At 49.8% G+C, this 27,813-nt stretch overlaps 1 long non-coding RNA gene and 1 pseudogene across 1 annotated transcript; one reads left to right on the forward strand and one right to left on the reverse strand.

The window, feature by feature from the left end:
- On the reverse strand, nt 1-26,939 carry LOC149858349 (uncharacterized). Its single transcript, XR_016443984.1, has 3 exons — nt 26,812-26,939; nt 3,490-3,581; nt 1-942 (listed from the first exon to the last, which is right to left on the reverse strand). It is a non-coding gene; the product is annotated as an uncharacterized LOC149858349 (long non-coding RNA).
- LOC149858350 (U2 spliceosomal RNA) lies at nt 12,367-12,534 on the forward strand (annotated as a pseudogene).
- Nucleotides 26,940-27,813: the final 874 nt, after the last annotated feature.

Below are 27,813 nucleotides of genomic sequence, written 5' to 3' on the forward strand. Positions count from 1 at the left end.
GAGAAGGTAAATAGGTGGAAATGAGGAAAACAAAAGGTAGAGTGGGGGGTGGGGGGAATGCCAAAGGTAAGTAAGGGAGAGTACCCTACTTGAGTTCTCCAAGGTAGAGAAGAGGCTGTCCTGAAAAAGTAAATAGTTTTTACCACAGATAGGACATGGTGCTGCCCCCTGATGTTGACAATGAAGCAATGCCCCAAGTCAATGCTAGGGGATGCTCAGACTTGATTTTGGTCATGATCCTACGGTTCTCTACCCCAAAGCCAGGGCGATCTGATGCTTCAACCAGATGACACGGTGTCTTTGCTCAACTGCTAGCATTCCCATGTCAGCTGAAACAGGCGCCTGCTTTCTCCTCCCCTTGCATAGTTTTGCTGGGCACACTTCAGCAGCTGCCTCATTCCACTGCAGAGATAGCTCCATTTAGTGGTGGTTGGCAAGCACTCTCTCTGTATCTTACCTACCTCACTGAGGTCTCAATCAGCACTGGTAAAGACTTTGAGACCACTAGGTGCCACGTGCCAAAAGAAGGACAAAACAGCATTATCCTCTTCACTAAAACGTTGTTCACCGTAATGAATGGTTCCAGTCACATCAAAAACTCTCAGAGAGCCCAGCGGCATCAAAGGGGAGCCAGGGCTGAAATCCCCTTTGATATATAACATCAAAGATGCAGTCAGGTTTGTAAGGCAAAATGGTGTTTATGTCCCTCTGAAAGTCTTCTCCATCCTCAGTAGGAATATGCCAAGTCACTGTGGAAATCATTTCCTCCAAACGTTTGACAGCATCATTGTTGCTGAGAAGCAGGCCTTCAAGGCCCAGAGCATCTGCACTTCAGAGAAGCATGAAGAAATGTCTTCCCTAGATGGTGAGCAGTCATCCCAGTCAAACAGGACATGGAGAAACAAATACAGCCACAGAGGAAGAGCTTCATTCATAGTCAGGCTGCACCAGAGGGGACAGAGGCCCTGGGTCATTCCCAGAAACAGCCAGGCGTAGCCTGGCATCTCCTCCAGAGGCACGGTGCCAGGGAGCCAAGGGGCAGGGCACGGTGCAAGGGTGGCTGCAGCTGGGTTCTGCCTGCTCCCTGCCTGTGCACCCCACTCCTGCCTTTGACAGTGATGCCGTGCCATGTACATCCCTGCTGGGCAGGCCGGGCAGTGAGGCACATGGCACCATGTTTCTGTCAAAGCAGGAGCAAGGCGCACAGGCAGGCGGCAGGCAGAGCCCAGCCTGCCACTGCGTCTGCCCTTGCCCCATGCACAGATCGGGAGCGACATGGCCCCCCACCTTTTTGCCTCCCCAGCACCACACCTCTGGAGGGCATTGCCAGGCTCTTCCCAGGACTGAGCGGGGTGGGCACACGGGTCCTGGGGACTCCGGCCCAGCAGTGCAGCCAAGACTGGCTCCGCTCCGGCTCCATGTCCCCCTCCCCACCACCCAGGTGGTGCGATGAGGCAGCCTGGGCCAGTGCAGAGCTGGAGGGCAGTGGTTTCGCAGGGGACACTGGTGCCAGGCAGCAACCCTGGCATGGGAGAAGGGGCAGCTGCACGGGCCCAGCAGGCCCCAGCTCTGATTCCGATCCCAGGCCTGGCTCTGCTCCGGTCCCAGGCCCCCTCCTCCAACAGACTTTCCCGATGAGGGGTGGCACATGCGTGCACACTCAGCCTCCCCCTCAAATTCTTTTTCTCCCTCTGTGTGTGCATTCATGCATGCATGTATGTGTGTGTGTGCATCTGTTCATGGCAGGAGGGAGAGTGTGTTTGTGTCTGTCCATTTGCAGAAAGTGAGTGAGTAGTGTGCGTGCCCATCTCTGCGTGTGCGTGTGTGTGTCTGTGTTCATGGCAGAGAGAGTGTGTTTGTGTCTGTGTGTCCATGTGCAGAGTGAGTGAGAGTGCGCGCCCGTCTGTGTGTGTGCATGCATGTGTCTGTGGGTGCATGCTTGCATGTGTGTGTGTCTGTGTGTCTGTTCATGGCAGGAGGGAGAATGTGTTTGTTTCTGTGTGTCCATATACACGTAGTGAGTAAACGCAGTGTGCATCTGTCTGCACGTGTGCATGCATAAGTGCATGTATGTGCGTGCCTGCATGCATGTGTGCTCATGGAAGGAGAGACAGTGTCTTTGTGTCTGTGTGCCCATGTGCAGAGAGTGAGTAGAGTGTGCACCTGTCTATGTATGTGTGTGTGCGTGCATGTCTGTGTTCCTGGCTTGGAGAGTATATTCGTGTCTGTGTGTCCATATGCAGAGAGTGAGTGAGAGTAATGTGTGCATGTCTGTGTGCACACCGTGCATGTCTGTGCCTGTGTGTGTATATGTTTGGCAATAGTAAAACAGGAGGGCAGGGAGCAGGGAGAAGAGGCAGGCATATGCCCCACTAACCCCAGCCAGGCAGGGTCCCCCCAGCCTTCTCCACCAGTACCAGGAGGAGAAGGGGCCCTGACCACCCCCAGCAGCCCAGCTCCCATAGGGGGAGAGGGCCTTCAATTTTGTGTTTGCCCATGGCCCCAGTACACATTAATCAGCCTCTGGGTGCAGGGCCAGACACAGAGCGGCATGGGGGCAGGTTGGTGCGGAGCCAGACGTGGAGCAGTGTGGGGGGAGCTATGGGGCCAGGCAGGGAGTGGCAGGAGTGGGGGTTGACACGGGGCTGGATGCAGAGCGGTGGCAGCATGGGACAGTGGGTACCAGCAGTGGCAGCCGTGTGCAATCCCTTCCCACCCCTCCAATTCCTGGGAGGCAGCAGTGGCACAGGGTGGTGGGTGCCTGTGCGGTGCTCTGTCCCTGCCCTGGCCCGCCCCCCGTCATTCTTGATGTGAAATCAGCTATTTGATTGCATAGCTCTTTATCCATTCCCACCCCTGAGGTGCCTTGATATTAGCATAGAAGTAACAATGGACACACTTACACACTTATTTATGTCAGGCTTTGGAGTGTGTTCAGATAATGGTCTGGGCATTTGTCCTATTGTCTTATTGTAACTAGCCTGAGGTCACCATTTCACATTGCCAACCCAATAGGGTTACCCAGCCCTGCACGTCTCACTTCACACAGCCTTCAACCCAGTTAATCTGCCCTTGGAAAAGGCACAGTCCCTTCTTGGCCAGGGCTCAGGGACCACTCAGCCCACCAGCAGCTTGCCCCCTGGCCATGGGAGAGGCGGGCAGTTTCTGCCGGAAAAAAAAAAGGATCAGGCCCTTTGCCACTTCTGCCATCAGCAGGAAACTAAGAGGGGCCACTACTGAATTTTCAGAGACTAAGTTTCCAGTCTCCATAGATTCTCAAGCCTGAGTCCCTCCCTCTCATGCCTGTTGGTTCTTATCCATGGGAAGGCCCATGCCTGCGATTCATTTACAGGACTGATTGGGGGATGCCCCAACAGCTTTTCACATTAGGATCCCAGGGTGCTGAGAATGCTTTTTTTTTTGCACACCTGGCTACCCCTGGTTCATTGGCAGGATGGAAGTGCCAAGGGATGATTTGCAGCTACTTACTCGTGGTATGTTCACTGTAGTTCCACTTGTGCTTTCTGCTCAGGTAACCAGCCTCCTTGGGGTCTTCTCCTCAGCTTCATGCTCTGCCCAGACTAGAGGGACACAACAGACAGAAGATATCCCAGTAGGGTTACCCAGCCCTGCACATCTCACTTCACATAGCCTCCAACCCAGTTAAGCTGCCCCTGAAAAAGGCACAGAGCCAGCCAGTATGCATGCCTCACCAGAGGCAGTAGACTGGCTGTGTGTGTCACAGTTCAGGGTGGCCCTGCCAGGGCCCGCAGGAATGCCAGGGGACAGAAGCAAACATACTTACCTGCCAATGCTAGAGTGGGAGGATCAGGGCAGAGCTGCTGTTGTATATGGATGTGGGGTCAGACACTATCACCAGTGCAGAATGACCAAGGATTGCATCCCACTACTACCTTACCCAGCAATGGGGTACAATAAAGTAGTTGCAGCCACCTTCCCTTTCCTTCAGGAAGGGGCAGCCCAGGGGCACAACAGCCCCTTGTATTCAGTACTTCCCTCTGCCTGCAAAGCCCTGTTTCACTGCATGCTGGGATCAGCACTTCACTTGAGCTGTCCCCGTTTCCTAGCAGAAGTGAAGGCCATCTTAAAGCACTCCATGGGCCCCTAGCTGCCTCCCCTCCTCTGGACCCTGCTGTTTCTGTGGCATCCACTGCTCCCCCACAAATGCCATTGCCCAGCTTTGCTATGACAGAATGAAAAAGGAGAGGGTGCAGGAAGACTTCTAATAAAAAACCTGCTGTGCAACTTCTGTGGGTGATATTTGGATTCAGAAATGTCCCCCTGATAACAAGCCTCAAGTTCGCTGATGACACCAAACTTTGGAGTAAAACATCCACACCTGAGGACAGGAGGGTGATCCAGGCTGACCTTGACAGGCGCAGGAAATAGGCAGACGAGAACCTGATAGTGTTTAACACCGAAAAATGCAAGCTTCTCCACCTTGGGAAGAAAAACCCACAGCATGCTTATAGGCTCGGCAGTGCTACGCTGGTTAGCACTACAGACGAAAGGGCCTTGGGAGTCATGATTGACCACAAGATAAGTATGAGCCTTCAATGTGATGCTGCAGCTAGTAAAGTGAGCAAAACGCTGGCTTGCATCTATAGATGCTTCTCGAGCAAATCCTGGGATGTCATTCTCCCCTTGTACTCGGCCTTGGTGAGGCCACAGCTGGAGTACTGCGTCCAGTTTTGGGTTCTGCAATTCAAAAAAGATATGGAGAAGCTTGAGAGAGTCCAGAGAAGAGCCACGCGCATGATCAGAAGTCAGGAAAACAGACGTTGCAACAACAGGCTGAGAGCCAAGGGGCTCTTCAGCCTGGAAAAGCGCAGGCTCGGCGGTGATCTGATGGCCACCTATAAGTTTATCAGGGGTGTTCACCAGGATCTGGGGGAACATCTGTTCACCAGAGTGCCCCAAGGGATGACAAGGTCAAATGGTTATAAACTCCTGCAAGACTGTTTCAGGCTGAACATAAGGAAGAAGTTCTTTACTGTCCAAGCCCCCAAGGTCTGGAATAGACTGCCGCTGGAGGTGGTGCATGCACCTACTTTGAACACCTTCAAGAGAAATTTGGATGTTTATCTTGCTGGGATCCTATAACCCCAGCTGACTTTCTGCCCCTGGGACAGGGGGGCTGGACTCAAAGATCTTCCGAGGTCCCTTCCAGCCCTAATGTCTATGAAATCTGTGAAACAAATTCCTGAATGCAGAAAATGTAGCACTGGAACAAGCCTGCTGATGTCAGCATTACTGTGGCCCCCGCACTGCAGCAACAGGGCATCTAACACACAGGGACATGATCCTCCTATCTCCCCTCCACCCTGACACAATCATCCTTTATCTCCCCCATAACAGATAGGAGCAGGGAGCAGAATGAAATATGGGGCTTGGCCAAGGTCAGACGTCATATTCTGAGGCACACTGAGACCAGTGATGGCCAAACTGCAGCACAAGTGCCACAAGTGGCATAGGCAGTGTATGTGTGACACACATGCAGACCAGGGAGAGGACAAGCAGTACAGCAGCAGATAGGGCATGGAGCAGAAAGTAGAGCAGCAGATCTGGCAGGAAGCAGAAAGCAGAGGTCTGGATCAGGAAGGGGATGGGAGTGAAATTTGGACAGGGTGCAGTGCTAATCTGTGACACACTTGCCAGAAAGGTTGGCCCCCAATAGACTGTAAGCTAGATTCCCTGCATTCTAGACACGTGCCTTAACTATAAACCAGCTGTATATTTCCATGCTCCCAGCAGCCAGCCTTATTTTAACCCGTGCCACACACCTGAGTCTGTATTGCTAAGTGTGCAGACAGCTCACATTAAGTGACCCAATCAATTTCAATGGCAAAGCAGCCCATGTACTAAATGCCAGTGGGGTTCAGGTACAGGAAAAGAACAATGCCCCATTCCTAGTGTGGACACAGCTCCTCCTGGGCCATGCCCCATTCTCATGGCCCTGCCTCCGCTCTTTCAATGCTTTGAGCCCCAGTTAACTGAACACAGGGCACTTCTACACATACAAATACTGCTGGATGGGTTTACTCTGAAGTAATTTACAGCCCCCTGCAGCCCCAATCATGCCACCCAGGGGAGAAATGGAGCTGGACTCATGCCCTGCTATGCTGCAGCAGCAGCTGCCTCTCACAGGTGGCATCCAGGACTCACTTCTGCAGGAGGCAGGGGGCTAAGGAGCACCAGCAGGTCTAGAGGGCTGTGGCTTGGGAGTGAGGGCCCTGGACCTGCATTATGTGAGTTAAGGGGGCAGGGGGAGATCTGATTTTCCATGATAAATAACCCAAAATCAAATACCAACACTTATAGGTACTTAGAATGTATTTTATTGTAGCCCCTTTTTGGGGCTTGGGTTGAGTCCCAGGTTCAAGGTCTACTGTTTGATTGATGGAGCCAGCCCACCAATCTGGAGGCAGCACAAGGGAAGAAATGCCCCGCCCTTTTCTGAAGGGAGGTGGCAAGGAGCAGCTGGACCTGAATCAGAACCGCGCCAGCCGGGTCTGGAGAACTTTGGGGTGGAGCCCCTGAAAAGTATAAAGGGGAGCATGCTCAGCACGCTGGAGAGAGACAACAAGCGACTGAGGAGAGAGGAGCTCTGGAGACAGCCATCCTTGGGACCCAGCTTGAGCTTCAGCAGTACACAAATCAGCACATGGTAATCAGGCTCTAGGAGACGCTTGAGGCAGCTTGAGTCTGTGAACCCAGCAAGCAGCTGAGCAGTCAGTGTGCAGATCAGCACAGGGAGAGCTGGCCCTGGGAGCAGCTCAAGGCTGCTTGGCCCCCACCTGGTGTGCAGATCGGCACACGGAGAATCTGCCCTGGGAACAGCTCATGGCTGCTCAGGCCTTACCCAGTGCACGGGTCGGCGCATGAACCTGCCTTTGGAGCAGCTCGTGGCTGCTCAAGTTAGCCCCGGCCCTAGGCCGAGTGACCAGAGCCCTGCAGCGCAGCTCTGCCTTTAACTAAAAGAGCCCCAGTGCCCAGAGTAGGGCCCAGGAAAGGGAGGACCTCTGGTGTGAGACCGGAGAACTGGAACCTGTAAGGGTTCAGCTCCTGCACGAGAGAGAGAGCCCTGGGCTGCCCAGTGCAGGGTGCCAGGCCATCAAGGAGAGCAGAAGGCACCACTAGAGAGAGGCCCTCGCAAGATCAGCCTCCAGGGGATGAGCCTTGGCTGCTTCAGAGAGGAAGTGTGAGTTGTTGGGGAAGTGGCCCCGCAGGGGAGGTGGGCACGGGAAAGGAGGGTCTGCCACCTCCACCCTCCATTGTGGGAGGGGCATGTCCACATCCCAGAGCCCTAAAGGGAAGGGGCTCCAGGGAAACCCCTCAGGGAGGTGCTGAGTGCACTCCCTATTTTGGTGTTTGTTGTTGTGCCAAGGTCTATATAGCTATGGGTATTCTTTAAGGGAGTTTATATGGTTCATATGTTTTAATGCATTAATATATTTGTATTGTTACTTGGTAGGTCTAGGAAATATTATTATTAACTTATTTGGGTTATATAAGTTAATTCCCCATATGTGTTTATCGTGTTGTAACCTTAAATATCTTGTTTAACGTATTAATTATTATATATGTTGTAAATTATATGGTTTATGTGGACTGTAGGATATTATATGTAGTGTCATATGCTAAGCTTTATTGTAAATATTTCATGTTTTATCTCAAGTATATGTATTTAGTATAGTAATAAATTGTATATAGTTAAGCACTGGGTCTTGGCCTGGTTCTGTAGAGAGGAGAGGGAACTGCTGTAGTAGCCAGCCCCTCCATCAGGACCCTGCCTGACCCCCACCACTGTCATTGGAAGACAGGGCACACTCCCCTGGGTGTGCCCAGGCTACATTATTATAATGACTGAGGCATTGGTAGGCTTCCAAATTGCTTCAAAATTGTAAATATATCAACAAAGCACTGTGTTCAATTGATATATACACATATACATATATATATTTATATACGTGTGTGTGTGTGTGTGTGTGTGTGTAGAGAGAAAGAGAGTGGTACTTCATTTTAATCACAGAGTTTGGGGGTTTTATCAGAGAAAACCAGGATCACTGCTCATGAGGTTCAACAAGGAAAGATGCAAAGTGCTGCAGTTAGAACAGAAGAATCCCATGCACTAATACAGGCTTAGGACAAACTGGCTAAGTAGCAGCTCTGCAGAAAAGGACCTGGAAGTTACAGTTGACAAGCTGAATATGAGTCAACAGTGTGCCCTTGTTGTCAAGAAGGCTAACGGCACACTGGACTGCATTAGTAGGAGCGTTACCAGCAGATGGAGGGAAGTAATTATTCCCATCTATTCAGCACTGGCGAGGCCACATCTGGAGTTCCATATCCAGTTTTGGGTCCCCAACTACAGAAAGGAATGTGGGCAAGCTGGAGAATCCAGGGGAGGGCAACAAAAATGTTTAGGGGGCTGAGGCACATGACTTCTGAGGAGAGGCTGAGGGAGAAGCTGAGGGCTTATTTAGTCTGCAGAAGAGAAGACTGAGGTAGGATTTGATAGTAACCTTTAACTACCTGAAGGCTAATTACAAAGAGGATGGGATTAGGCTGTTATCAATGGTAGCAGAACAAGGAGCACTGATCACAAGTTGTAGCAAGGAAAGGTTGTATATTAGGAAAAACTCGCTCGTTAGGAGGGTGGTGAAGCACTAGAATGTGGTACCTAGAGAGGTGGTGGAATCTCCGTCCTTGGAGATTTTTAAGGTCTGGCTCAACAAAGCCCTGGCTGGAATGACCTAGTCGCAGAGCAGGGGGTTGGACTAGATGACCTCCTGAGGTCCCTTCCAGCCCTAATTTTCTATGATTCTATGTGAGTGGTATGGCAAGAGAGGCATATTAGGGATATATCTTAAGAATGCCACATGGAAAATGCCCTACACAGTTTTTTGGTGACCCTGGTGAGAGACAGAAAGGTGGACCTGGAGGGACACTGCCCAGCAAAGTCAAGGCTGAAGCAGCTTTATTATCACTGAACATTAAAGACCTGGAAAAACAAGCTCAGGACAGGCCTGACATCTTCTTCCTGATCCCAGCAGTGGAAAGGATGGGGAGAATGAGACATGGGAGGCCAAACTAGATGATTTAATGGCCCCTTCTGGCCAGAAACTCTATGAACCCATGAATCAGCCTACCCAGCCTTGGCACATTTCTGCCACTGAGATCAAAACAACCCAGGCTACCTTCGAAAGGCCAAATGTTGAGATCCTCGCTCAGTCTCTCCTCAAGCTAAGCTCTCACTAAAATAAAACTGACACTTTGCCTGGGAAAGGCCTCAAGATTTTCCCTAAGCTTAGGGCCTCTCCACTCATGTCTAGTGACTGTCCTTCACTGATGCATCCTACAGTTCACAGACACACACACAAGTGGTCCTGTGGGGTCTGGATGGCAGCGCTGGCCTAGACCCAGTCACTGCAACTGGTTCATGATATGCCCCATTTGCAGATGGAGAGGGACATGTTACCCACAGGCAAGGCCAGGCCAAGCAATATTAACTGGCACTATGCAGAAGGCACTTGAGACCAAGTGGAGGAAAGGGAAGTGTGGAGAAAGGGAGATGTGATCAGACTTTCCAGGAGCCTAGAATTTAAGTTCATATTATAATGCCTTTCTAGTTTTATGCCACATGACTGTCAAACACCCTCTGAATTCAAACAAATCTGGGCAGAAGTAGCTAAACACCTGGAGGGAGGGTAGGCAAAGAAATGAAAGGTTCCTTCCACCAGCTGCACTATTGAACATGTCTGTCTAGAGGCCAGAGAGGTACACTTTAATGCCCTTCCCTGGAGGGTAATTATAGGCAAGGATGCATTATGGAAGGGTTATTAGGCTTAGTAATGGACCCCATGTAGATGAAGTTTCTCATGTAATTGGAGTTCATGACTGAATACAAGGAGCCAAATAAAAATTCTCGAAAAATAACAGGAGTGTTTTCTCATACAAGGAGTGGGCAAGGCCTAAAAGGAAGGAAAGCAACAAAAAGGGAGCAAAGAAGCTGAAAGGCAACAGAAGCACTGACAGGCAGGGCAAAAACACGGAGCCATCCCTCCCACTGCCAGAATCAGTAAGTACTGCAGGCTTCAGCCTGTTAGAACGAATAGCCCCTGCTCTGCAGAGTGGGGTGGAGGGGCACTAGCAGGGAGAGCAGAACTAGATCGCTGGGGCTATAGGTCCGGACTGAGGGACAGTGGCAGAGCAGTGGTGGGGGGACCCCATGTCTAGGACAGTACGGGGATTGCAGGTTGGGGTAAAAAGTAATCAGCAGATCTGTGGAGGGAGCAGCAGGCTGAGGCAGCAGTAGGGCTGTGGATTGGGACAGAGGGGCACCTACAGAGCTGTGTGTGGACTGGACTCAAAGTAATGCTGATGGCTGGCCTAGGAGTTCATTGGCAGAGCTGCGGGTGAGAAGCTTATGCTGAGCTTATTCTTGGCTCTAATGGAGGCTTTAAGACTCTCACAAAAATTCAAAATCACATCTTTCAAGGCCTGATCCAAGGGCAATACCCGAGGGCATACACTGGGCATTCAAATACTTCTCAGCTGCTTAGCTGCACCCTACGGTAAGGAAGAAGGGCAGCAGGGGCTCACCAGCTCTTATGCAAGAACTATCCTCTTGTAAAGAAAGAGGCCTATGCAGCCCCACAAACCTTGAAAACTAAGTGCCAACCACAACAGCGCAGCAAAGAAACAGTCCCCAATGGCCAGCCACACCAAGGGTGGGGTGGGAGAGACCTCATGTCCTCCTGAGAGGTTTGTCTTCCAGGGACTTCACAGTTTGGCAAGCTCTGACTCCAACAGGGACCAGAGAAAAATAGCCCAGGTGGGAATAACAAAGGCAGCACCAAGATAGAAGGCCTTTATAGGCTGGAAGTTGCCTTGCACCAAAGGTGCCCCTGGACCTCCCTGCCTACCAGAAATGGGCCAGAGGCCCCCAGTTCCAACTGGAACCAGGCTCTGGGAGCTGATGTTGCCTCTCTTCTCCACACCCTGCTGAGGGCTGAGCCCAGGGTGCCCCCTCAGCAGTAACGCTGGCAGAGTGCCCTGCTTCAGGCTCCTAGGTGCCAGAGCAGACCAAGCTATGGCAGAGGGCTGGGGTTAGAGCAGCAGTGGTGAATGGAGCCAGTGGGCACTGAGCTGAGGTCTTGCTAGAGGGCAAGCTGGGACAGCTGCTGGCCTAGGCCTAAGGGCTGCTGAAGGAGAACATTGTGCACCGAGAGCTAAGCTTGTCTGCAAGCTCAGGGCTGAGCCAGGCTCTCAGGAGCCAGCTGCTGGGGGAGGGAGGGGAGAGGATACCGGCCCTTGTTTTGTTTGTTGCCTGAGTTAGATAACTTCGAAAGCAGAAGCTGGGAGGGCCGGTGTCTGAACAGCTTGTTCTTTCCGACTTCCGCGTTCGCAGTTGCTCTTAACCACAAAACAGTTCTCAGAGCCCAGGGAAGAACTGCCTCCCGCTGCACGGACGCTCCCTTGCACCAGTGCCAGCACCCGCTGCGCCAGGCCCTTCTCCCCCGGTTACCAACACAAAGGCGGCTGCTGAGAGCCCTACGGGACAGAAACCTCCAGACACCCCCAGTGCTGCAAAGCACTCCCACCCTCAGAGGTCCCCATTTCCATAAAGCATTTACAGGGAGATCTGGGCCATGGTATGCCCTCTGCCCTTCACCTTGCAATGGTGGAGGAGCCCCGGCAAACAGGAGCAGCCAAGCCCTAGCAATGGAGCAGGACAGCTGGACTTGCAGGTGTGCTGATGACCCTGCTGCATACACAGAGGCTGCAGGTCATGACTCCAGCCCTGTGGCCCCAGTGGTGACAACATACTGCCATCTAGTGACCAACTGCTGCACTTTGGGGGGCTCTTTATGGGGCATAGATACAAGCACTTTAAAGCGCTTCTATGCAGGGTCAGGGCTCTGAAACAGCTGTAGACTCTCCAGGAAAATACAGAGACTTTGTTAGAGGCAGCTCAGTGAAAATGTCTCCTCCACACACAATGTGGAGGGGAAAAAAGCTGATTTTATGCTTACTGCATTAAGAAGGGTATGGGGAGGAGCCTCGCCCGGCAATTATGTAAAGGCAGCAGGATGCCCTCCTCCTGCTTGGACAGGATGTTTGCGGGGTCTTTATTTCCACAGACACAGAGTAGAAATACAAAGGGAAAGGAAAACAGCTAAGAGCACTGGACTAGGGGAGGGGACTGGCTAATTAGTGTGGGCCAAAAGGATGCTTTGCTCAAAGGCGCATGCAGCAATGGTCAGAACCAGCTGTCAAAAGATATGCAAAGGCAGTGAAAGCAGATTGGCATGGCAATGCTCCATGGACCAGTGAGACTCAATGTCTGCATTCCGCTCATGTGGGGCTTTTGGCCCGCTGATATGTCCTCTACAGGAGGTTTATATTGAGCAGATTCTTTTTGGTATTGGGTGGTGGAACCGGAGCATGCTCCATCCACTCCATGCATTGATCTGGTATTGCAGTGCTTCCAGGACCGGTGCAAAAAAAAAAAAAAAAGAAAAATCAATGTCACAGAACGTGACTGCAGGATCTGCTCTGGGGAAGCCATCAGGAGGAAAAGCAGCTTCATCTTCACCTTCCTAGGATAACAAGGGGTTTCAGTCCACATGCCCCAGGGAATAAGCTGGTGCTAGGGACACCATTCAGACTTGTGAATCTGCTTCGGGAACAAGCAGCAATAGTCATTGTTTGGGACAAGCTACAGGCCTATATGGGCAGCGCCTCCTGTTCCTGAGAGTCCCGAGGGCACAGCATGCTCTCCACTCTGGCAGAATCTACAGGAGCAGCCATGGCTCCAAGACCCTTCTATCTATCATTAGTGCTGAAATCCTGTCACTGTTGTGCAAGAATAGGAAATGCTAATATCCAGGGCAGTTCTCAATGTTAGAGGCGGGCTCTATAGTGTCACCCTCTCCAATAGAGTTGAAAAAGCGCATTACAAACTGGGTGGAGCATCTGCTGCTCCCCAGTGCAGTGATAGTGACATAAGGCAGGCCTATGTATGCTCATGGCTCCATACTAAAGTCAGGGAGACAACAGACATATCCCATCCCCAGCAGCAGGAAGCTAATCTCCCATTGATTCCAGCCTGTGCTCAAAGGGCTTGCAGGGAGAAGATGCACCTCTGATGGTTGAAGCAAGGGAAGCTAATAGCCTGGATTCCCAGGTTCTACCCACACCTCTGCTACTAATAATGTCTGTGGCCAGGAAGTGGTCTCTTTCTCCATGCCTCAGTTTCCCTCTTGTGAGATGGTTATAATGACACTTGACTGTCTCACCAAATGGGTGAGGCTTGAAAAAAGTCTCTATAAAGCTCTTAGAGATCATCTAATAAGGGGAACAACAGAAATGCAAAGAGAATATGGGCTCATCTGCCCCCCAGTGATCCCTGTTGCAACTCCCAGTAAAGCCACTAGTGCTACACATGGGCCTGGGAGAAGCAGCTTAGTAGATTGGCTGTGTCTGGCTGAGTCCATTCATGATCTGACCCTGCCTCAGGTCCTTCTGCAAGCAGCAAGTTGTCACTTCCTGCACTGACATAACGAGGAGCTTGCCCTGTCCCCACCTGGTGCACATGACTTCCCTGGTCAGTGACACAGCAAGAAAAACACATCACATCTGCAGTGATAGCAAAACCAATTAAACCCACGTGAACATCAGCCCTGGCAAAGGAGCTGGTGCCAGATGGCCTCCAGCAGAGACCTGGGGGTGGTTTGCATGTGCCCACATGGTAAGAAATAAGGTCAGCAGCATGGTCAGTGGCTTAGTACCATGCAGAGCTTTCCAGGGAAGCAACTGTTGCCCAGAGAGGCTTCCCACGATTGGTAGCTGAGATGCCCTCATCAGTGGCATACATGGTATTCTTCTGCACAACAATGGGGAGTGCTGGTGCTGTGTGCCCAGCTACAGCATGATGCTTGTGGCCAACCCATCCTTCTCCTGCCACTTTACCTTGCTAGGAGAGTAGATGACTAGCAGCAGGGGCCGCTCAGAGTAAAGTGCTATGTGTTTGCTGTATTCAGGAGCTGTCCAGGGCTGCCTGACAGCAGAAGGTATCAGCCTCCCAGATCCCACCAGCTCTGCATAGGCTAGAGAATCAAAGAGGGGACAGAGCAAATAGGGCTTTTCCTCAGCAAACTTTTACCTCCTGAGGCAAAAATCCTTTAGGCTAGAAGCTTGGAGGGCTGGAAGTGTTCTCCTCAGCCCACACCACCACCACACCTTGCTTTATTAACAGCTTCCATCCTCACACATCCCTGTGACGGCACCAGCTCTCTAGGGTGCAGGCACCAAGCTGAGGCACAGAGTAGGTTCACTGATTTGTCCAAGGTCACTTGGGGAGCACAGTAGCCCAGTCACTGAATTATTGGATTCTGGGGTGAAGGACCAACACAAAGTATTGAGGGGCAGGAAGCTCCAGGCTCTGAAGGCTGGGGAAGATACTGGGGTCTGGCAGGCACTGGGCTCTATCCCTGTCAGGAAGATGAGAGCAGGCCCTGATCCCTTGTGGTACAAGGAACCCAGTCTTTCCCTGGAGCTTCCTCTTATCTCCTTAAAATAAGGGCTTGAGGCACCAGCTGCGCAACCCCCATGCAGTTTGGTCCATGAGGAAGATGACTCCATGCCAGTCACTGACCTGCTCAGATCAACAGATAGAGCCCCACAAACCCAGAAACAGAATGTGTGACTGCAGCATGTGTGCCACGTATTAAAAGGGGAAACACTGCATGAATATGTGCCTTCAATTCAAGGAGCCTGCAGAGGAAAATAACTTCTGCTTCTCCACTTCATGGTGAAGAAACAGCTGGGAGCATTTGGGGTTGTTTGGGAAAAAAAGGCTTCTATTTGTTTGTCCCACTTAAATTCTAGCCCTGTCTCCCCCAAGAGACCCTAGTGCATGGAGGACTCACAACATGGTGGTGTTACAAGAGGGTGAAAGCCTCAGTGAGAGGCAAAGGCATTATTAGTCAGGCCCCTTAACTCTCCAGCTTCCTTTGTTCTGTGTCTGTACAGGATCAAAGATAAGGGGTCTGTGGTAAAGGCTCCTACCCACACTGTAACGCTGCTAATCACAGCATGACTTGGTTCACTTCAGTGTTTCATTAATGTAGAAGAGGCCTTTGCCCAGCTCCTGCCCCTTCAGTTAAACTGTCCTCCCCTCCCCTGCTCCCCATTAGTCTGTCAGCAGAGCAGCGGAGAGCAAGCTGGGCCTGCCTAATATTCTTGAAATAGAAAACAAGGAGCAGCTAAATCCTGATGCTCTCAGCTCCTCTGTCTCTATCACAGAGAGGCAAAGAAAGGCACAGGACCAATTTTTCATTAAACCCCTGCGCCTTCAAAGAAAACTTTTCCCCTTTCCACTCCCAGCCATGGGGAGCTAGGGCAGGGAACCATCAGGGTCGTGTTGACCGGCTGAAGTGAGTGGGCTGCACCTCAAGCCACCACCTCCCTGACCTGTCCATGAAACTGACCCCAGATGCCCTGCACTGCCATCATTAGTCTTTCTAGGGACAGGGGTGGTCTTTGGAGACTCAGAACAAGCCCAAAGTAAACCCTAGGATTCAGAGTGACTATACACATCAGAGCTCCATTGCCCACATCAATAGCGCTCTGCATACCACCCTTGTCTCACTGTACCTAGCACCATTTCCAAAATGCTGACCTGCAAGCAGGGCTCCAAGCACTTGCCCTTTTCCCTAAATACAGGTGACATGCAAAAACCTCATTCAGCAGGTAGCTCACCTGAGTTCCCTGGGCAAAAAAGATCAGCATACTAGTTAAGGTACGTGGAGCTACTCCCACACTGTTCTGTTCCTGGAAACACACCTGGCTGCATCCCAGCAAGCTGGCCAGCCTGATGACAGCAGTGGGGTAAGACAGCATTGTGACAGGACAGCCAACCGGCTCTGTATGAGAGGAAAGTGTAGAGTGTCTGCCAGCAAAGCCGAAGAGGTGAGGAATGAGGTGAACAAGGCTGATCCCAGGAAGGAGACATCGAGACAAAGCTGTCAGAGACAATACAGAGGGATCTCTGTCACCAAAAGGATGTGGCAGAATTGCCTGAGGGCCATTCCCTATGAGGGTGTGCCATGGAACAGCAAGGGTTTGATGATTTTTTATATTTTAGTAGCACTGGAGGAACCCAGCCAAGACTGCTCTTATTGTGCTGAGGCCTGAGGGCTGCAGACCCACAAAAGAGACTGACTCTTGCCTAACAACTTAGCTCAGGAAGTAAACAAGATGAAGCCAGGTCATTAGCCCTGTTTTACAGATAGGGAAACTGAGGCACAGAGACAAGACGGTATGTGCCAAAGGTCACCTGGGGTTCCTTAGCAAGCCCAGGAGTGGAATGCAGGTCTCCTGCATCATGGTCTAGTGCCTTCATCACCAGGGTATCCAGCCTCCTGGCTATGAATAGGCCCAGTCACAGCAGCAAGCTGGTCCAATCTGTATAGTCCTCACACAGGAGTGGGATGCAGTTAAAAATTAAATGACAAACATGAGGCTGTCTCCCACAGAGACTAAACTGGTATTTTCTGAGGGCAGTACCAAAGGCCACCAATGGTGTGTCCCTGTAACCTGCCGTGGGCTTGAGTCCCTGTCTGCTGAGCTGCAAAGCCACAGCAGGGAGTCCTTGCACTGAAGATGCCACAGGAAGACAAGACATTACAGCAGAAAGTCAGCGTGGGAAGAGCCTCCTGTACATGGCACCAGGAGTTCCTTCAAGGGTCTCATGGTGTGTCAGGCTGATACAGGGCTGACTGGATGTCATGTGCCATTGCAGCCTGTGGTAAAGAAGCATGAGGCAGAGCTGGAAGGAGGGGCCTGGAAGAGACAATGACAGTGTGCTTGTGTTGCTAGCACTTGGGATGTTCAGTAAACCGGAAAGACAGCTTGTGGTCTGGCATGAGACTGCTGCTGACAGAGGGTCCTGGAAATCAGACAGCTCAGGTCATCCTCTGGGGCTCAGAAACTTGCTTTTTCAAGTCTGCTTCTGGCCCTTTCATTAACCCAGCAACCTGACAGCATCTCACAAGGCACAGGACTTGCTGTACACATCTACACATGCAGCAGACTGCGCAGTTGTTACTTGCTTAACCAAGTACTAAATGACTGCATAGTAACTGGTATTATTGCACAGTCCCATCACCACACCATTATTTTTAGATGCTACTGCTACTGATTCAAAAAGGATTAGACACTTATATGGATAGTGAGAGCATCTGCAATGACATTAGACAGGATACAAACATACAAAGGACATAATCCTTGTGGCTTCAGGGACTAAGCAGCCAGTGGCTGATAGGATTTGGAGAAAACTTCCCCATTGTAGGTCATGGGCTCACTGTCCTCTACAGGCTTCCTGAGCCTGCCTCTGGCATATCTAGCCACAGACACTGAAACAGGCTACTGATCCCTGTGTTCTTTCTTATGGGCCTTTGCTCTACACCTTCAAGTAAATTTGACTTAAGTGTCAGTGGAGGGCTCTCATCAACTTTCAGACGCTCCTAGCATGCCTCCTGCCCAGCTAAAGAAAATATTCCCCTGCTGTTCCACCTATGCAGACAACTCTGATCCCAAGGGCATTGGCCTCAAACACAGGCAGAGCAGCCAGGGGAACAAATTCCAAGCTAACAACCTTCCTTTGGGTAAATCCAGAACCAGACCTTCAGCTCTGTTCTTCAGTTTTGGCTCAAATGTCAGAAACAGTGTAAGACTATCTTGTCTGGTGTGATTCACATTGCCTAAAGAGCTTTCCATTGCCTTCTAACAATCATCTGGTAAGAAAATAAGAAAATCACACCAAATCCAATTGACATCTAGGATCTAGGTTGAAGTGGTTAAAAACAGAATATTTAATTTCCCAGGGATTTCATTTCTTCAGTTTGGAATTCACTTTGTTGCTTTCGCAATGAGTTGCACATTGCTTTTTATAACAATAATCTGTCATCGGGGCCTGGAGAGTGTCTTGGGTTTGTGTTGTCTTTATTCATATGAAACAGATGAGTTTGCATTTGCTTTACTTCTGCTGACTTAGCACTGTCCTGCATTCTGCCATGCTGAGGATCTTTCAAGAGCTGACACACTGAATGTCTACATTGCAGACTGCAGTGACATGCTGAGATACCTGAGCTAGCTTTAAATAAGACAGCTTGGGTACTGGAAGTGGTTGAGGTGCAGCAGAAGTGAGCTCAGATGGAAGGAATTCACTGTTCCTCAGCAACTTTGGTCAAACTGTTAACACTTTACTTTTACTTCCCAGTGATATTTCATCAGAAACAATATTGTATCCCTATTTAATGGTATGTAGTTGCCATTGTCATTAATTAACCAGAATAAATCTTTTGCTGTATGTAATTCTGTTGCTTATTTCCCATGTTCCAGATAAGCACACAAAATTGTAGACAATAGACACCCATACAAACATTAACAGGTCAGAGATCATTTGTCTTCCATCTAACAGTCTTTCCATGCTAACATTTGTTATATCTCCACTGACACTAACAGAGTTACACTGCTGCAAAACCAAAGTATCAGCGTGGAGAATTAAGCAGGATGTGTGTGTTCTGGGGACAGCCCTTCACTCTGATCGGGGCTCAGGAAGAACCCACGGCTCATAGAACGTAAAGGAACGTGAAGGCAGACAAGTCTTCCTTAAAACATGAGCCGTACAGAACAATATGAACTACACTTGTACTGTGCTTTGGTAAACCTGACCTGAGCCAAGTTTCTGGTGGGAAAAGGTCTCTTTTGTGACATCTGCAGTGCTTCATTACTTGGTGATCAGAAAAGAGCCTGCTACTGAATACAGTGATGATAAACCCACTATTCTAATGCAAGTGTCCATCCATTGACAGAAAGACACTATTTCTTCTCACTCAGTTCTGGACCTCGGCCCGAGTAAGGGGCTGCAGGTCTCTGATCTCTTCCATCATCTGAGGCAGCAGTAAAACTCTGATAGTAAATGGTCAATAAAGATTCCATAACATTTTCAGCAAGAGCTGGAGCACTAGTCCTGGTGTTTGTCTGAAAGGAAAAAAGCAGCCAAAAATGGGGACAAAGTTTCATAGTTAGTAGGGTCAGAAGGGACCTGAGCAGATCATCAAGTCCAACCCCCTGCCCTGAAAGGAAAGAGTACTGGGGTCTAACGACCCCAGCAAAGTGATTGTCAAGCCTTGTCTTAAAGACCCCCAGGGTAGGAGCCAGCACCACTTCCTTTGGAAGTTGGTTCCAGATCCTAGCCACCCTGACCTTGAAGTAGCGCCTCATGATGTCTAATCTGAATTTACCCTCTACCAGCTTGTGACCATTATTTCTAGTCCCTCCTGGTAGTGCTCGGAGGAACAGGGACTCCCCCAATGCCTGCTGGTCCCCTCTGACTAGTTTGTAACAAGCCACTAGATCCTCCCTCAACCTTCTCTTGTGGAGGCTGAACAGGTTCAGGTCCCGTAGCCTCTCCTCGTAGGGCCTGCCCTGCTGCTCCCTGATCACGCAAGTGGCCTCCTCTGGACCCTCTCCATGCTGTCCACATCCCTCCTGAAGTGCAGTGCCCAGAACTAGACACAGTACTCCAGCTGCAGCCTGACCAGTGCTGCATAGAGGGGGAGGATCACCTCCTTGGACCTGCTTGAGATGCATCTGTGGATGCATGGCAAGGTGCGGTTGGCCTTCCTGACTGGATCCCCACATTGTCAGCCCATGTTCATCTTGGCATCAGTGATGACTCCAAGATCCTTTTCTGCCTTTGCACTGACGAGAAGGGAGTTCCCCAGCCTGTAGGTATGCTGCTGGTTCTTCCTCCCCAGGTGCAGCACCTTGCACTTGTCAGTGTTGAATCCCATCCTATTCTCATCTGCCCACCCCATGTAACCTGTCTAGGTGTGATTGTAGCCTATTCCTCCCTTCTAGCATGCCCACATCCCCCCACATCTTAGTGTCATCAGCAAATTTGAACAGGGTGCTTTTTACCCCCTCGTCCAAGTCACTGATGAAGGTGTTGAACAGTGCAGGCCCAAGGACCGAGCCCTGGGGGCCCCCACTACCCACATCCCTCCAGGTCGAAAATGACCCATCCACCACCACTCTCTCGGTGCGGCCCTCCAGCCAGTTGGCGACCCATTTGACTGTGTAGGTGTCGACACCACAGTCCCCCAGTTTTTTAATGAGAACGGGGTGAGAGACAGTGTCGAAGGCCTTCTGAAAGTCCAGAAAGACTACGTCCACTGCTACCCCTGCATCTAAGGATTTGGTGACTTGGTCGTAGAAGGCCACCAGGTTGGTCTGAAAGGACCTGCCTCTAATGAACCCGTGTTGGTTGCCCCTAAGCATAAGTTGACTGAACAAACTGCTGCATCTGCTTTGGACTAACATAGGTAAGTGAGCACTATAGGGCACTTAACTAGATGTTATCATGAAAGACACCTTCCACATCTTGGAAAGGCAGACCCACAGAATGCTAACTGGGAATGCAGACACACAGTACATTGTAGAACTGAGTGAAAAAGGTTTTCCAGCCCTGCGAAAATTTTCAAAATGTTTCCCATCTCACATCTTCATAAATGAAAATCTGGAGGCCCAATGCCAAATGGCTCCTTGCCCAGGAAAAGTGTATAGTGGGCTTGCTGGGCTTTGCCTGGCTTTCCGGGCTTAGGAGACCACGAATGCAATTGGTGGGGCAAAACCTACCAATCAGAGACAGGCAGGGGAAAGGCCAGGAGAACAGTCTGCTCCCCTTCTACTCCAAAGCGGGGGTAGGAGCAGACTTAATTGGGAACTGCAGTTGCAGCCCCCCTAATTGGTTCATTTTCAGTGTGAGGGTGGAGCCCCAGAAGGGGATATAAGCAGCTACATGCCAAGCATGCAGTGCAGTTAGTGAAGGATGAAGAAGAAGAAAGGGGTCCCAGGGCCAAGAAGAGCTGGGAGAGGTGCCCAGCAGGTGTATCCGACTGCCCAGAAGAGCCCGAAAGATCCCACCGTAGGAAAGGGTAGGTGGTGCACGAGTGGCTGCACGGAGGGTCCATGAGGGACTGAGATCCTGGGAGCCACAGTGAGGTGGCTCAGGTCTCCAACCACGGCGTGAGGCCAGGCACAGTAGTCAGTGCTACCGTGGGGTGAGTCATTGTGGGGTGTAAGGCCCAGGAGAAGAACGGGCTGGGCAGTCTGGGACCCATTCCCTGCAGTGGGTACGCAAGGGCCCTGGGAAGACAGTGGTTCCCGAACGCAGGGAGCAGCATTCAGAGTGGCACAGCCCTGGTATGCACGAGGTGGCCCAGGCCCGCAACTCCCCCTAAGAAGGATTGAGCCACTGGGGTACACGAGCAAGTCACGCCACTCCCCTGAGGCCTGGACTGAGCCCTCCCTGGAGAAACATTAGCCAGGCCAGGGAGCTTATAAACAATGCCCCAGCCGGCTCCTTGGGACACTTGGGTAAGTGAGGAAACAGGGCTCCCACCAGGGAGTGACACTCAGGGAAGGTAGCCTCAATAGAGAGGCAGGAGGAAGAGATCCCCTAGAGGAGGGGAACCACTAGAGAACTCTTTCGAGTCTTATATTTTGGAGTGTTTATTGATTGTTTGATACACGCTGATCATTTTAGAGTGTTTATTAACTGTTAATTGTATGCCTTGTATTTTAGAGTGCCATTTATTGTTGTATTTACCTGTTCATATCATTTGGGACCATTATGCTTACTATTTGTATTTGGATGTGTATATAGTTATAATTAAATGCATTTATGACCTGTAAATACTCACTTTAGTTCACTACTTTTATATATATACCTGTATTAAATTTTGTACCTGGTTAAGACATCGCTTTCTGTCCCTCCTCTATTGAGACACAATAGCTGGGAGGGAACTGTGAGTGACTACAGTTTCCATCCCAGCAGTTGTGCCCTGCTGGCTTTCCCCTTCTATTGGTGAGGGGGGACACTCATTTTGGGGACACCCGGGCTACAAGTGTCTGTATTGATGAATCAGAATTTTTCAAAGGGACCACATTTTGCTTGAAAAAAATCCAACCTGGTTTTCTTGAGAAGGCTTCTCAGTGGATCCAGGAGGAGCCGAGCAGCCATACATAGAGAAGGCGTGCTTTGGAGCGCTCTGTACAGCTGCCCCATACCTGAAACGGTGCTCCCTGCATTCCACAGTACAAAAGGGTTCCTCTAAGGAGAACAAGTTCTGTTTATTCATCAAACATAATATTACAAAAGCACCTTGCGCAGCACATTCTTTCCTCAGGTGAAAGAAAAGTGCTGGTATCCAGAGCACGATAATATGCATCTGCTGACTGCTGGACATTCTTGGCTGCTTTCATTCAGAGCAGGCCTGGCAGGTGCATGTGAGGTCAGCCTGAGAAGTGGTTTGCTCCTGTCTGAGTCAAATTGCAGAGGAAGAGGCTGGATTCCTTGCCTCTGACACCAGCAAGGCCTGGCAATCCCCGGTGCTCCCCTACCATATTGCTTCCTTAGAGAGCTGTCCATGAGCAATAATGGTCCTAACCATGTATAGGTCCTAATGGACTAAGACCCTTTTAAATCAAATATTATATAGACATGTTTCCTATTCCCTTCTGGAGCCTTCTGTAAAAATCCCCTAGGAGTTCCATGCAGGGTTCTGTGTCCTTGCATTACACCGAAGTAAAAGGACTGGACTTTTCATATAACAAACTGATCTGTTAGTGTGACAGCTCTTTGCCAGGAACTGCACACACAGGCCAGTCCCCCCTGCCTAGTATCCTGTGATGCCATTGGCATTCATTGCTGCCTGCCAAGAAGCTGATGGAGAGAAAAGTGCTCTGTACAGCTGCCCTGTACCTGAAATAGTGCACCAGGAGTCACTTCTGCTGGAACCCAGATGTGCAAATTCTTGGGAAAGGAGAGGGGTGACTGTCTGCCAGCAACACCCTGAAAAGAAGGAGAAAAGAGAAAAGACAAGAAGAGATCTTTTCATGCACCTGTATGACACTGATGAGGGTACAGTGGCAGATCTCCCTACCATTCCAGAGACATGAATTCAAGCCTCTCCCTGTGCTGAAATCTGACCCCAGCCAGCCCAGCTGTAAATGGGTAAAAAAATCAAAGACACCCAGACATGATGCCAGTCATATCACACTTTCTTATATGCCACAGCCTAAGGAAACTCATATACCTTAACCCAGGTTAGCCTGATGAGTTGTCTAGGCTTGGGTGGACCCCTGATGTTGTGTCAATGCCAACAAAAGCTCCTCGCAGAAGGAGAGATTCAGGCAGAGTCTCAGGGCTTGTAGCCACACTCATGCAGACAGAAACTGCTCCTGAATCATCATGACATCCACTCAACAATCTTAAGATTTAACCCAGACAAATGTTGGGATCTGTCCCTTCACCTCTGAGGGTGGTACGTTAGGGGTTTGGTTTTCAAGCTTCTCTCCACAGCCTGGAGAGCTGGACACTCATTTTTCTTTGTTTGAAAAGCTAAGACTCGCACAATGCCAGCAGCTGAAGCCATAAAAAAGCCCATCAAATCCTACAAGTGCTGAAAACTCAGCTTCATGTGTGGAGAACTTCGAAAAAGCCTATCATCCAACCCGCATCAAAGTGCATGGAAGGGTTCCAGCTGCCTTGGATCAGAGCTGGAGGAGGCCCCGTGTCACCGGTCTCTTAGATGGGATCAGCCAATGCCTGCTCTCTGGAGCTTATTATTTAGATTTGCTTTAAAGCCACAGTTCCCATGGACGGTTTCCACTGCTGCTGTACACAGAAGGGGTGGGAACTCAGTGACCAAGGCAGGGATTACTGTAACAATGCTATTTTTAATCTAACAGTTCCTCTATTACTTTTACCAACCACTGACTGGTTTGGCTGTTTACTGCACGATAAAGAGACCATTTTTTGCTCCACAGGTTATTTTTACCCTTTTCCAAACAGGTCTTTGATGTGGGCAGGAGGAGCTGGCAAGCAGTCTCCTGCTTTGGGTTTCACAGCAATCCCAGAATAGAAGGGGAAGGAAGTTAGAAGGATAGTGGGAAACATGGTGATTTTTCATGGGAGGAGATGCTGTCAAGAAGTGAGAAGGAAGAAGTGTCAGGAATTTGCTAGGAAATGTCACGTCTTTTCTAAAGCAATAATAATGGCAATGTTTGCACTGAAGCTGGCAGGGGAGGTGCCCCAGTATTTTCCATTCCCTGTTCCCGCAGTTCCCTCCATGTGTCACCCATCTTGGTTTTGCTCCAGCACCTTTCAGAATCTCAAAAGCTTGGCAAAGGCAGACACATCTTTCCCCGGGTTACTGATGAAGGAACTAGGCCTCAGAGAGACTGATTTGTCTCTGGGGGCAGGCATGTACAGGGCCTAAGCCTTCTGTATGAAAATCCTATTTTCTGTTGAGTAGACCACGTTGCCTTGTAATTCTTTCATGTTTCTCAGGGCTATAGGTTCCGAAAGATTCATCAGATGGGCAAATTCTCTTGTGCTTGGTGAAAATCTCCAAGATTCACCTGCATCCTGAGAAACTTTGATTTCACCATGTCATGAGTGGGCAATGGCAAGCACCCTAAGCAGAGTCTCACTCTTTCTTCAGTTCCAGCTTCTAAATCCAGAGAGCTGGGTTCCCTCTCAGCCTTAGGAAAGCAGGGAGCCCCTAATGAACAAGGAGGAGGTAGAGAGAAGGACAAACAGCCTAAGCCACCTTGGGGAGCACATGGGTGGATGTGGGAGTTCAGAAAGGCATGGGTGTTTTACAAGAGCTCCAGGAAGAGCACATCTACCAGAACAGAGACACTGAGCAGGTGCCACTGTGAGCAGAAGTGAACAATAAATATGCACAGAGCAGGATAAAGTACCCAGAACAGCCTGACAGTCACCTACTTTGGAGGAAAGCACAAGCCTTTACTTTGTGGAGCTTTTTTCCCCACCTTGGGAGGGCCTGGTAAGAGATATGTGTGCTGTAATATCCTCCAGCCTGGAATCAACTGCACAGTTGGCCTTTCTGCGAAGTTATTCCTTGAAAGGTTACATACACCGGAGGTGGAGGGGGATGAGCCTTGTGCCAAGATACGTTATCTAGTAATGTGGTACTATCTCCTACTAAGTGGCTGGATGTGATGCTAACCACATCACTCCTTTGTTGGCTGTAGTAACTGGTATGCCTTAACCACGCTAGCTCAGTGGGCTCTTAGGCTCAGAGCTTCAGCTTTGCATTTTGCTCTCTGACAAGGAGCTACATGCAGAAAGTATAAACTGTGCAAAAATGCAGCACACAAGGGGCACAGCCTGGAAGTTGAATGGACTAGGAATGCAGAATGGGATTGGAATACAGTAAGTGCAAAAACTATATGAGGTAGGAGCACAGAACAGAGAATAGTCCTAAATGGCTAATTTTGGTGTACAAAGGGTACCAAGAAGCAGTTCACTACTTGATATAAGTAGCAGAAGTAAATGCACAGCACACATGGCACTACAGGACAAGATGCTGAGTGGTTTCCAGAGGTAGTAGTCCAAATCAGCAACTGGAACTGACTCCCTTTGTCTTACATGTGGGTGACACCAGACTTATCCCTTTTTCTTGCAAAGTTTTAGCAGTTCCCCATGAAGAAGTATTTCCAGTGAAACTACTAGAAACCCTTTCCACCACCCCAGGGAAAAAGTCATGAAAAAAATTGCATAAAAGGCCAGTAGAGAATCCTGACTACAACAGAGTAAGTTTATGAATAAAAATTAAAAATCACTCCCCTCTCCTTCTGCATGGGCAAAGGCAGGACACTGGATTTCTTCAAGCAAAGCAGGCTGCCATCCAGTATTTAGTCTAAGGACTTCCCTCCCCTTTGCTACAAGAACATGGAGCAACACTGAGTGACAAGAGACTGGGACAGGCCATGGTGGTCTGGGTCAGTTTGTGAATCAGAATACAGTATACACTTTCATGGAAAATTCTGAGGTTCACCAATTTATTCTGACTCAGAACAAAATCTCAAACCCTCCGAATTTCCTGTAAGTTGGAATTTCCATTTACTGGTCAGCCAAGCTATTTTGCATCCCAGACTAAATCATTTTGTATGAGGTCTGTTGCATGAGTTCTGTGAAAAACTGGCTCAAAGGACACTTTCCTTCCAGTGTCACAAGACCTTCCTTTTAGCAGTTAAACCAGCTATGTCTAGGAGTGGTTTTGCCTTATCAGTGTCTTTGCTGCGTTTTCCATGAAAAATGTAAAATCACGATTTCAGTAGGTCCTGAGCGATGACACTCTGAGCCTGCTCAGGAAGCCATGGAGCACTTCTCTGGTGAGCAAGTCTCCTGTGGTTGTTCAGACGGGAGACTCCTGATGTGACTCACAGGATTTCAAGGGAAATAGAAGAGAAGGGTCAGGCTTCCCTCCTTCACTGTCACCACCCCTGTTTCTGGGGGACAGTGATATCTGGTCTGTCTCGGGGAGAAAGAGGGAGAGGGGCCGTTATGATGCAAGGGCCTTGTCAGGAGGCAGTAGGAGGCCATCAGGACAAAATGGGGAGTAGATGCAGCCTTGGATAGGGAAGTAGCACTGCCCAGAAGAACCTGTGGATTCTTCAGTCATCTCAGCCCAAATGTGCAAGACAAACATAAGGGGAAGCATGTGCAGACTGGGACCCGATTGACTGCCCCTTGACAGCTGGGATGTTCTGTTCTCTCTCAGCAAGCATAAGGAAAATCAATAATACAAACAAGCAGCCTGGAAGCTGGCCCAGCCTGTGTGCTGTGGTGACCTTCAGAAGCTGGGTTACTACAGCAAGCATAGGCACTCTGGGCAGTACCTGAGTCCTCTGTCTTGACAGAGCACTTCCTGAGCCAATAATCATTGTAGGTTAAACACTGGATCCTGCCACGGAGGAATGTGGTGGTTCTTCTCATACAGGTGCAGGAAGCTATAGCCAAGTGCCCATGGTGGGATACTGTAAGAGAGCACACATGTAGGGATATTCACATCTATATAAGACACATTCACACTGGCGATACACATATATACCTAGGATGCACCTGCAGGGGCACAGGCATATGCATACCAGTGTGTTCACATGCACTGGTGTGTATGTACACAATTAGTACACACCTGCTGGGGAACAGCTTCATGTCTACAGAACATTAAACCATGTGTAAATGCATACACATGCACACCACTGTCATACCCCAAGAACACAAAGGACAAGTATGCTTACATATGAGTATACAAAGAACATACTATTCAGTCTAATAAAAGATATCATGTCTACTCAGAGAACCTTGCCTACAAAGAACATACACATGTATGCAACCTGCACCTTGGTTCACAGGGATAGGCATTCACAGACACCTGCAAAGGTTCAAGTACACAAAGCAGAGCCAGACTATTTGTTTAATAACACTGTGCAATTACATAATACCATGCATTGCCAAACAAGAGGCATATAGGAGGCATTTTATAAGTACATCATGAGTGTCAACAAGTAAATACCAGTAAATACCAAATGGTTAGCATAATGGTCCCAAAGCATGTGGGGTGAGAGGGAGCTAATGAGAGGCTGAGCCTGTGACTTTGGCTCAGTACAGGTGCCAGTCCAGGCCCAGTTGGGAAAGCAAAAGGGCTGTGGTGCCATCTTTGAGGCAGCCAGAGGTATGCTACTGCAGCATGCTGCACCCTGAGGAGGATGAATAGTGAGAAGAAGTCCTCCAAGAAGGAAAAATACATTTCAGCTCTGAGCCATGTAAGGCAATATCCTGCAGAGACCTTGCACGCAGATGGAGGCAGACTGTTCTGTGCCCCCTGCCACGTGACTCTG

The sequence above is a fragment of the Crocodylus siamensis genome, chromosome 8, assembly GCF_052110815.1.
Source record: "Crocodylus siamensis isolate JL-2025a chromosome 8, ASM5211081v1, whole genome shotgun sequence".
Lineage (NCBI taxonomy): Eukaryota > Metazoa > Chordata > Crocodylia > Crocodylidae > Crocodylus > Crocodylus siamensis.